This window comes from Phalacrocorax carbo, chromosome 8 (genome assembly GCF_963921805.1).
Source record: "Phalacrocorax carbo chromosome 8, bPhaCar2.1, whole genome shotgun sequence".
Classification (NCBI taxonomy): Eukaryota; Metazoa; Chordata; class Aves; order Suliformes; family Phalacrocoracidae; genus Phalacrocorax; species Phalacrocorax carbo.
Window position 1 is genome coordinate 46,478,667 of NC_087520.1, and position 10,189 is coordinate 46,488,855.

General features: G+C 65.1%; 1 long non-coding RNA gene across 1 annotated transcript; it reads left to right on the forward strand.

Annotated features, from left to right (window-relative positions):
• The first annotated feature begins 2,353 nt into the window (after positions 1-2,353).
• On the forward strand, positions 2,354-5,084 carry LOC135314856 (uncharacterized). Its single transcript, XR_010374339.1, has 3 exons — positions 2,354-2,687; positions 3,764-3,922; positions 4,530-5,084. It is a non-coding gene; the product is annotated as an uncharacterized LOC135314856 (long non-coding RNA).
• Positions 5,085-10,189: the final 5,105 nt, after the last annotated feature.

Here is a 10,189-nt window from a genome sequence, read left to right on the forward strand (position 1 = left end):
CCCCTTGCGATAGCCCGGTGAGGGTGGTGCTGATACTCCTCGCCACGCTCTTAGCAACGGGCCCCGCCCCCGGCGATGGGCGGGCAGGCGGTCTGATGGCTGACCCACCTGGCCCCACCCACCTTTGCGACAGGCCCCGCCCCCTGGCGAGGGTCTGGGGGGGCGGGGCCGTGCTCCTGTGCTCCTCAGCACCCCCAGTTAGCAACAGGTCCCACCCTCTGGTGACAGCCTGGGGGTGTTGCTGGTGCTGCCTGGCCCCACCCTCCATAGCAAGAGGCCCTGCCCGTGGTGATGGTTCCAGGGGCATTGCCAGCGTCCCTTTGGACACACCCCCTTAGCGACAGGCCCCGCCCCCTGGCAACGGCCCGGGGGGCGGTGCCGGCTCTCTCCCCTTAGCGACAGGCCCAGCCCCATAGCAACGGCCCGGGGGGCGGTGCCGGCTCTCTCCCCTTAGCGACAGGCCCCGCCCCCTGGCAACGGCCCGGGGGGCGGTGCCGGCTCTCTCCCCTTAGCGACAGGCCCAGCCCCATAGCAACGGCCCGGGGGGCGGTGCCGGCTCTCTCCCCTTAGCGACAGGCCCCGCCCCCTGGCAACGGCCCGGGGGGCGGTGCCGGCTCTCTCCCCTTAGCGACAGGTCCCGCCCCCTGGCAACGGCCCGGGGGGCGGTGCCGGCTCTCTCCCCTTAGCGACAGGCCCCGCCCCCTGGCAACGGCCCGGGGGGCGGTGCCGGCTCTCTCCCCTTAGCGACAGGCCCAGCCCCATAGCAACGGCCCGGGGGGCGGTGCCGGCTCTCTCCCCTTAGCGACAGGCCCCGCCCCCTGGCAACGGCCCGGGGGGCGGTGCCGGCTCTCTCCCCTTAGCGACAGGCCCCACCCCCTGGCAACGGCCCGGGGGGCGGTGCCGGCTCTCTCCCCTTAGCGACAGGCCCCGCCCCCCGGCAACGGCCCGGGGGGCGGTGCCGGCTCTCTCCCCTTAGCGACAGGCCCCGCCCCCCGGCAACGGCCCGGGGGGCGGTGCCGGCTCTCTCCCCTTAGCGACAGGCCCCGCCCCCTGGCAACGGCCCGGGGGGCGGTGCCGGCTCTCTCCCCTTAGCGACAGGCCCCGCCCCCTGGCAACGGCCCGGGGGCGGTGCCGGCTCTCTCCCCTTAGCGACAGGCCCCGCCCCCCGGCAACGGCCCGGGGGGCGGTGCCGGCTCTCTCCCCTTAGCGACAGGCCCCGCCCCCTGGCAACGGCCCGGGGGGCGGTGCCGGCTCTCTCCCCTTAGCGACAGGCCCCGCCCCCTGGCAACGGCCCGGGGGGCGGTGCCGGCTCTGTCCCCTTAGCGACAGGCCCAGCCCCCTGGAAACGGCCCGGGGGGCGGTGCCAGCTCTCTCCCCTTAGCGACAGGCCCAGCCCCCTAGCAACGGCCCGGGGGGCGGTGCCGGCTCTCTCCCCTTAGCGACAGGCCCCGCCCCCTGGCAACGGCCCGGGGGGCGGTGCCGGCTCTCTCCCCTTAGCGACAGGCCCCGCCCCCCGGCAACGGCCCGGGGGGCGGTGCCGGCTCTCTCCCCTTAGCGACAGGCCCCGCCCCCCGGCAACGGCCCGGGGGGCGGTGCCGGCTCTCTCCCCTTAGCGACAGGCCCCGCCCCCTGGCAACGGCCCGGGGGGCGGTGCCGGCTCTCTCCCCTTAGCGACAGGCCCCGCCCCCTGGCAACGGCCCGGGGGCGGTGCCGGCTCTCTCCCCTTAGCGACAGGCCCCGCCCCCCGGCAACGGCCCGGGGGGCGGTGCCGGCTCTCTCCCCTTAGCGACAGGCCCCGCCCCCTGGCAACGGCCCGGGGGGCGGTGCCGGCTCTCTCCCCTTAGCGACAGGCCCCGCCCCCTAGCAACGGCCCGGGGGGCGGTGCCGGCTCTGTCCCCTTAGCGACAGGCCCCGCCCCCTGGCAACGGCCCGGGGGGCGGTGCCGGCTCTCTCCCCTTAGCGACAGGCCCCGCCCCCCGGCAACGGCCCGAGCCTGTGTTTGCTCCGCTCGGGGGGGGGCTCGGTTTGGGTGTTTTCTCTCCCCCCCCTCCCGCGCCGGGAGCTCCAGGCGGCTCCCGTACGGCTCCCGGGGCCTTCCCCCCTCGGGGGGCTCGGCCCGCCCCTTTCGCGGGGCGCTGTGGGAAGGGCGGGGGCGGGGCCCGGGGGTCGAAGAGCCCCAGCCGGGGCTCGGGCAGCTCTCGCTGCCCCCGGGCTCCTCTGGCGCCGGGGCTCCCGTGTTCCCTCGGGCGGTCGCAGCTCTGGGGCTGTCTCAGCCCCCCGGGCAGGCGTGCTCTGGCGTTTAGAGAAGCGGAGGCGTTGCCTGAGGTAAGGCTTCCAGAGCTTGGCGCTCTTTGGCAGCAGCTGTACTAGAAAGGTCCCTTGTGGCCTGCTTTGCTTTTTTTCTCCCGGGATGCTGTTTTGGGCGCTGAGGGGGCGGTGAGGCGGTTTAGTGGTATGGTGTTCTGTTTGGGGTTTGGTTTTTGCTTTGCTGGTTTTCTTCCCCCTCGTGAGATCATTTTATTCGTTTATCATTTCATATTATCATTTACCCCGCGCCATTTCCGTCCCCTCTGGGCAGCAGCGGATCCGCCGCTCGAGGGCGAGGAGCTGGGCCGACAACGGGCCGCTGCAGACTCTGGTCAGGGTACGAGGCTGCTCCCTGGGGAGCCGGCGCAGGGGGCGCGGAGGTACGCGCGGGCACTTGTCGGTGCCCCTGACCGGTGAAGGGGAGGTTAAATTGTAGGAGTGCAAATAAACACATATTATTTAGGGAGGAGTCGTGACTCAGTTTAATCGCAGCTATTACTGAACAAACCAGGCAGTCATTATTCCTAATCTGTAATTAAAAAGAATAAAGGCAGTCCTTTTTTATGCCATAAATAGAGTTGCGAGTCATTAATAGCTCAATCTAAATGCAGCCGTTATTAAATCAACTGCAGGCATTAATGACTCCTGATCAGAAACAAAATAAGGAAATTTTAGAATCTAGAATGAAAATCGACCCGGAAAGCTAAATTGGGAGCGGGTAGTACTGAAATTGTAACAGGGCTGTTAGAAAGTTCGGAGGCAGCGACAGCTCCTGCTTCCAACCCAAGCAGTAAACGAAGCTTTGGGTTCTTAAATGAAGAGAAATAAAGGTGAGCTGTTAAACAGTGGCTGGGTTCAAGCGTAGCTATTAAGAAAATTTGCAGGTACGGGTGATTCCTGACCAGAACTAACAATTCCAGAAGATTTAGATTTAAAATTACAAAGCTAATGGAGTGCCACAACCGCCCGGATGTAACCGCAGCCGCTTTGGGGGAATGCCCCAGCCCCCCCAGCCACCGCTATTAATTACTGCCAAGGAGAGCGAGAGTGAAAGTAGAAGCGGTGCAGGTGAAATGCGAGCAGTACGCTTTTCCTAAGTCATCCCTTCGTGTCAGGAGAGGAAAGCAAATGGAAAGAAGATGTTTGCAGGGGGTCTGTGCTGGGTTACCTGCGCGTCTCTTCCGTGCATCCTTGAGGAGACATTTAGCTCCTGTTGGGCGCTCGCAGGTGGGGACAGGGCGAGCTGGAGGCAGGATCGGTGCCGGCACTGATAAAGGGATGGGCGACGAGCTGAGAGAAGAGGGGGCAAGGGCTGAAAAAGGGTCTCCAGTTCTGCAGGGAAGGCAGCGGGATGTGACTCGGCAACCGCTCTGACGAGCGCAGGGTCATTCGCTGCGATGAAGTCGGGGTCTGTGGCTGGCCCGGAGAGGCAGCAGAAATCCCAAACTCTTTGCAGGGGTACCGGCCAGATTAGGGCAACACCTGAACAGTAAAACCATTTAGGGGAAGCAGAGCTGGGCTGCACCGCGTGGCCAACCTCCCTCTTCTCCGTGAGTCCCAAAGGGGCAGCTCCAAGAATGTGCTGAGAATTCATCCCTTGCGCTAAAAATGAGACGCAAGTAGCACCCACCCGTGAATTTTATTTTCTCTCTCGCTCTGCGGCTCCTGCCTGCTTGTCTCTCCTCAGTGCGCACCTGCACCTGTGCTCGGATGGGGCAGCTGAGGGAAGGTGCTGCCATCTCCCCAGCCCCGGCGGACCGCCCCTCAGCTGTGTCCTCTGTCAGGGAGCATCGTCATCTCTCCTGCCCCCCAGAGCGGGTCCTGTAGTGGCAGACGCGCGGGCTTTTCCCTGCACGCGCATACGGGAAGGGAAGGGAAGGGAAGCACAGTGAGAGCTGGGCTTGTCAAAGCGTAATGGGGGTGGTGGGAAGCGTAGCTAGAACCGGAGAGCTACAGCGCAAAAGCGAAGCGGACGGGACACAAAAGTAAAATGGTGCACAGGAATGCTGAGGAGAGAACTCCCGCAGCACACAGGAAATCAGTGTCAGAATCTATTTTCTTCTGACTGCCGAATTAAAAATAATGGCACGCTTTGCAACGCTAAGCTTGCTCTAATCGTCTGAACTGTTTCTTTCCAACCCCCCACTGCCCCCAGCACACCGTTCAGCCTCCTCAGCCTGAAATGCCTTGTTTTTCTTCTTTTTTTTTCTTTTTAATGACAGGGCAACTTCTGTTCCCGAGGTGGTGCCTACAGTACAGCTATCTCTTCGAAGGCAGTTTGGTTTAGGTCAGAGAATGTTTAGCCTGGACTGAATCAGCCTCTGTTTCTGTTTCTGGAAATCGTCGGTCCTGTGCATCAAGCCCGGAAAAAAGGAAATATGAACCAAAGGACCTGGGGCCTGCAGGGCTAGGAAAATATTTGAGAAGAGGTTCAGTGGGGAAATGACTGTTTGTCTGTGGGGCGTCCAGGCAAGCAACCCAGCTGCTAGAAAGCGGCGCTGTCCCCAGGGTGGCCTCGGCGGTCCCGTCGGAGTCGGGGGAACAAGGACAAGGCAGGGGGAAGCATCTGGCCTGCCGTGTGGACCGTGACTGTACAAAGCACGTGTGATGCACTGCAAGTTTACCTGTTTAAACTGTGAGTTAAAGAAGGTGTGCAGTTGCTTTGTAAAGAGCCGACGCTCTAAAGCTACACCCATCTAATTGCTAGCTGTATTAAATCTATCGTATTGCTGTTTCTGCATTAAAAAAGAAAAAAACCAACACACCTATGTAAGCACGTCTAAGTACAATGGAAAACCACTGTTTAACGCGTGGCATGTGCGGGTGTTTTTTTTGGGGCGGGGGGGTGGGGTGTATGAGAAAAACCTGCGAGAGACACACGCACACACGCACATGTCATGTTTAGCGCTCACCTAAACCCAAAAAAGAAAATCCACTCTTTATTTTGCAGCATTAGCATTAGCTTCCAGCGCACAGCCTGAGCGCGCACCTCTGCTCTCACCGTCTGCTCCCTCTTCAACCGTGCGTGGCTGTCATCAGCTTGCACAGGCTTTGCTCGTGCAAGTTTCCGCGACGGCTTACGAGAAGGCAGGCAAACAGACCCAGCAAGACGCGTAGTGCCTTCCTCTATGGGCTCCGTCCAGCCTTTGTTAAAATGAGCAGAAAAGACATCTGCTGCGGCCTTTGCCCTGACTGACTCTTACAGAGAGCATCTGACTTGACCCGCAGCAAAGCGATGCCCCAGGCAGCAGCACGTATTGGCGCGGACCGCGGTTTCACCCACCTGCTTTACTGCGCCGGTCCTTTCCCACGGCCGATGCCGCAGATGTGGCGCGGCCCACCCCCAAACCTCTTTACGAGGGTTCCCTGGGCTCTGCAAGTCGCCTGCTGGACGTGTTGCTGATTCAGGCACGGGCAAAGTCAGCTTCTTCGCTGGCCTCGGGCCAGGGCAGCCCCGTACCTGAGGGAAACTGAGAATATCTCCAGCGAGATCTCACTGGGAGGCTGGGACCTCGTCAGTAGGGGAGAAGGCCAAGCGACTGACACTGAAAGGGAGCTCTTTGCTAGGCTGTAGATCGTAAAGTTAAAAAAGAAAACAAACCTGCCTTTTTTAAAATGCCCCCCTTTGAGTCTGCCACGTTTGATACAGATTTTTTAAATTGCAGGGTCTATCTCCTACAGGCCTCATGCAAAGGGAAGCGAGTACCTCTGGCTCTCAGGACAAGGGGGTCCCTCAGGAGCCCAGGTGCTCACGCCAGCCGGCATCTGGCACAGCACAGGGCAGGAGCTTTGGCAGTAGTACGTGAGCTGAGAATGAGAGTCCGGCAGCGCCGCACGCTTCTCCTGTGAGCCGCCGAGGCTCGCGCGCTGTGCCTTCCGCAAATAAAAGGCCAGAAGAGTCAGCATTTCTGCTAGTTCCAGCCTCATCCGCACCCTCGTCGGTGTAGCTGTAAGCAAGCGTCCCGAGGCGACTGGGAGCGTGGCAGCTGGGCTTCCTGCGCTGCCTTAGGTTGTGCCCTTGGAGAGACCCTTCTCCGAGCCCCGTGAGCCCCGGGGTGGGTGGGCTGCGGTGCCGTTCAACGCTGAATAGGCACGAAGGCCTGTAAACAAAATGTATTTATATCGCACCCATACCCGGCAGCCAACCGCCGCTTTATTTACGTATCCTGCACCTCCTGCCGACGCTTTTAAACTTAGCCGATATTGCCGCAGTTTTCACTGACGGGGCAGGGGACTGCCACGCTGCAGGGGCAGTGTCTGGGTGTCTGCCACGGACACAGACGTCCTCAGCTGGGTAGGGACAGGGTGAGAGCTGGAACAACTCTGCTGACATGTACGGGCCGTCCCAGGGCAAGGCTCCTGGGTCTGGGGGCTGAAAGGCGAGCCGCGCTGGGTGGTTGGTGTGGGAGCTGTGGAGCAAGTAGGGGGGAAAAAAAGCAACAGGAAAAAAACATCCAAATGTTTCACAGCAGGTAGAAAGCTTGGCAGAAAGCAAACTAACTGCTGTAAAGACAAAAGCCGAAAGCCGGCTATGGACTGGACGAAAAGAGTCAGTGCCACGGAAGGAGGTTATTTCTTCCACTGACCGTAGGAGGCTTTTTTGTGAGAAAACACAACACCTCTTCTTTCGGCTACGGCGCGGTACCGCAGCAGTAACGGGCCAGAGCGTGCGAGCGCCTCTGGCAGTATCGGTAACGGCCGGGGCACGGCCGAACGGCCAGCCCACCTTCCGCCCAAGGAGAACACCGTTCCCCTGGAACGCCACGCAGACCCAGGACGGGTACGGCGGAGGCCGAGCCCAGGCGCCCCCATTGCCAAGGACCACCTTGGCCTCGCAGCGTCTCACGCTGCGGGGTGTTTTGCAGGCCGTGGCTAAGCTCAGGCCCCCTGCTCGTGGCTGCCCCCGGTCCCCCGGCGCCGGTCGGGCCCCAGCCCCCAGCGCGGTGCGGCGCAGGGCAGCGGCCCAGCAGGGCGGCCCCACGGGCCCCAGCCCGCACCCCCCCCCCCGTGCCTGCGGGCAGGGCCCCGCGGCCGCCGGCCCCTTCCTCCTCTGCTCGCTCCCGTCGCGGACGGCTCGGTACGTGTCACGAGCGGCAGCCCCGTTCAGCCGCTCCCGGAGGGCGCGCGGCTCTGCCCGGCCGTGACCGGGGCCCGCAGGGGTCTCTCGCTCGCCCGCTCGCCCCGAAAGGAGCCGGCCCCGAGCCGGCGCGTCCCGCCCCGCCCGGCCCTCGGCGCCCTCGCGAGCTGAGCGCGGCCCGGCCAGCAGGGGGCGCTGGCGCTCACCGGCTGGGCGCGGGGGCGGTCCGGCGCGGGGGCGGGGCCGGTGGGGGCCGGTCCTTCCGGCCGCCCTCTAAGGGCCGCCCCGCGGGGCCCGGGCTTCCGGTGGCGCGTGCGCGGCGGAGCGGAGGTGGGAGGGGTGCGTGGGGCGGCCGGGTCGCGAGGGGTCTCTTTGCGGTGCCGGGGCCCCTCTGCGGCCCGGCGTGGGAAGCCCGTGGCCGGCGGAGACTGCTCGGAGCTGGGCGGGGAGCGCCGCGGCAGTCCGGCCGCAGGCAGCCATCCCCTGCGGTGGCCGGCATCCCCTCGGGACTCCTGGAGGCCTGGCGGCTCCCGATCCTCGTCTGCGGCAGCCGCCTGAGAGAGCAGCGCGGCCGTAGCCGGGGGCCGGAGAGCGCTGGTGGGTGAGTTCGGGCAGCGGTGGGGGCTCCGTGTGGGCCGGGGGTGGGGGGGGCCTCCGTCGCGCCGGGCCCGGGCCGGGCTCGGTGCCGGGCGGGGGGGCCTCCGTCGCGCCGGGCCCGGGCCGGGCTCGGTGCCGGGCGGGGGGGCCTCCGTCGCGCCGGGCCCGGGCCGGGCTCGGTGCCGGGCGGGGGGGGCTCCGTCGCGCCGGGCCCGAGCCGGGCCCGGGGCCGGGTGGGGGGGGGGGGGGTCGGCTGCTCCGGGCCTGGCCCGGGGCCGGGCGGGGGGGGTGGGCTCCGTGACCGGCCCGGGCCCGTGCTCGTGCCGGGGGGGGGGGCTCCGTGCCGAGCCCGGGCCCCGCAGAGAAGCCCTGGTCGGGCATCGTTCGCTTTTGCACAATGTAGGGCTTTCCCCGTTTATTTTCTGTGTACTGTGTTTTGGGCCACCTGAAACCCTTTGGCCGGGGAGGTTTGGTGCGGGGAGATGGCAGGTCTGGAGCCTGAAAGATCTCGGGTGGGGGGCGGGGGAGGTATTTTTGCCTTAAAACTCTGGGCCCACCTCGTGTGTCATGTCGTGAGTCTCGTGACTGTGGCAAATGGCTCAGTCAGGCGTTTTCTGATAAAAAACTTCTGAACGTGTGCGTGTGTAGGCACGGGGAGATTTGTGCAGGGTGACGGAGCCCCTTGTGCTTCTGTGCTAATGTCTACCTGTTCTAGATCTCCAATGTTGGAAAGCCTTTGTTTAGTGCCTGGTTGTGCCTGCGTAACAAATGTTTTAGCTGCTGATGTGTTATACCTCTGCTGTGAACTTTTTCCTGGGTGGCTTGATTGTTTCTGGTTGTCCGTGTAAATCTAGGCAGCTATTTTCTGCCCGGTGGTGAAGCCTATCGCTTTGGATAACAAAGGGCAGGAGAGCAATAAAGAAAAAGGTGATCTGTCTGCTGCAGCTCCTTGCAAACGATTCGTTCCTTATTTTCTGCCCTTGGGTAGGTGTTGTGCTTTCCAGATAACGCAGCCTCTCCTGTGCCTGTCCACGCCGTGCATTTTTGTCCTGCCCTTGCTTGAAAAGGCTCTCCTTGCCTTCCTCCTCTCTGCTGCAGTTGGCTTAATCTCTCGCTGCTGCTGCTGCTGGAAGAGGGATAAAGGGAGTGTTGTCGATGGGGTTGTTAAAAGCTTTTTCGCGGGCTGTAACGCGCGGGAAGGGGTGGGCGGGGGGGGCAACTCAGTACGGGGGAGGGGGGAGGATCAGGCTGCGGGGAAAATGGGAAACCAACATCACCTTCCCCTCCTACGGCGCAGCCCGGCCGCACGGCTCCCCGGGGATGCCCCTGCCCGCGGGTGTACCGTGTGTGCGCCCCCCGCGTGGGGCGGGGGACGACGACACACACCCCCACACCGTCGGCGGCACTGGGGCAACCCCTGCCCCAGGGCTCCGCGCTCGTACCCGGCTCTCCCCGCTCCGGCACGGCACGGGGCTGGACGCACCGAGGAGACCCCGGGGCGGCTTCTCGCGGCTGGGTGAGAACAGGGCCCGGCCCCGAGCAGCAGAGCGGGCACCGCCGGTAGCTCGGAGGAGCGGGGCCGGCTCGGCTCGAGGCGTCGGAGCGAAAAGGGACGAGAACCGGCCCGGAGCGTCCGGGGGGGGTGGGGGGGCGGCGGATGGTCCGGTGGCCGGGTTCGGCTCCGTGCTGGGCCGTGGGGCAGCCGGAGCCGCGCCGGGGGGCAGGTGAGGAGCCGCGTGCGTGGCTGGGCGCGCTGTGGGTCGGCGGGTTTCGGCTGTGGGGTCTCCCGGTCCGCGGAGTCCCCGGGGGGGGGGGGGGGGTTGCGGGCAGCAGCGGCCCCGGGCCGAGCGCTGTCGTGGGTCGGGGGTTGGGTTTTGGGGCCGAGCCCGTGCCCGGCCGTGGGGAAGTAGGGGCAGCCCCACCCGGCTCTCGGCTGCTCCTCGTCGGGGTCGGGCGGCGGCGGCGACCCCGGCGGGGGCTCCTGCGGTGCCGGGCGGGTCCCCCCTTGCCCGCGAGGCAGGCAGGGACCCCGGCTGCTGCCGCCGCGGTTTGCTGGAGGCGGGCTGGGCCCGGCCCCCTGTGGGGTTGGGGTGCGGGCCCGGCGGTGCCGGGGAAACGAGGCCTGCGAGAGCAGGAGGAAAGCGCTGCCGGGCCGGCGCTGGGCTGCCCCGCCGGGGTGCGGGGCCGGGCCCGCGCAGTTCAGTTCCC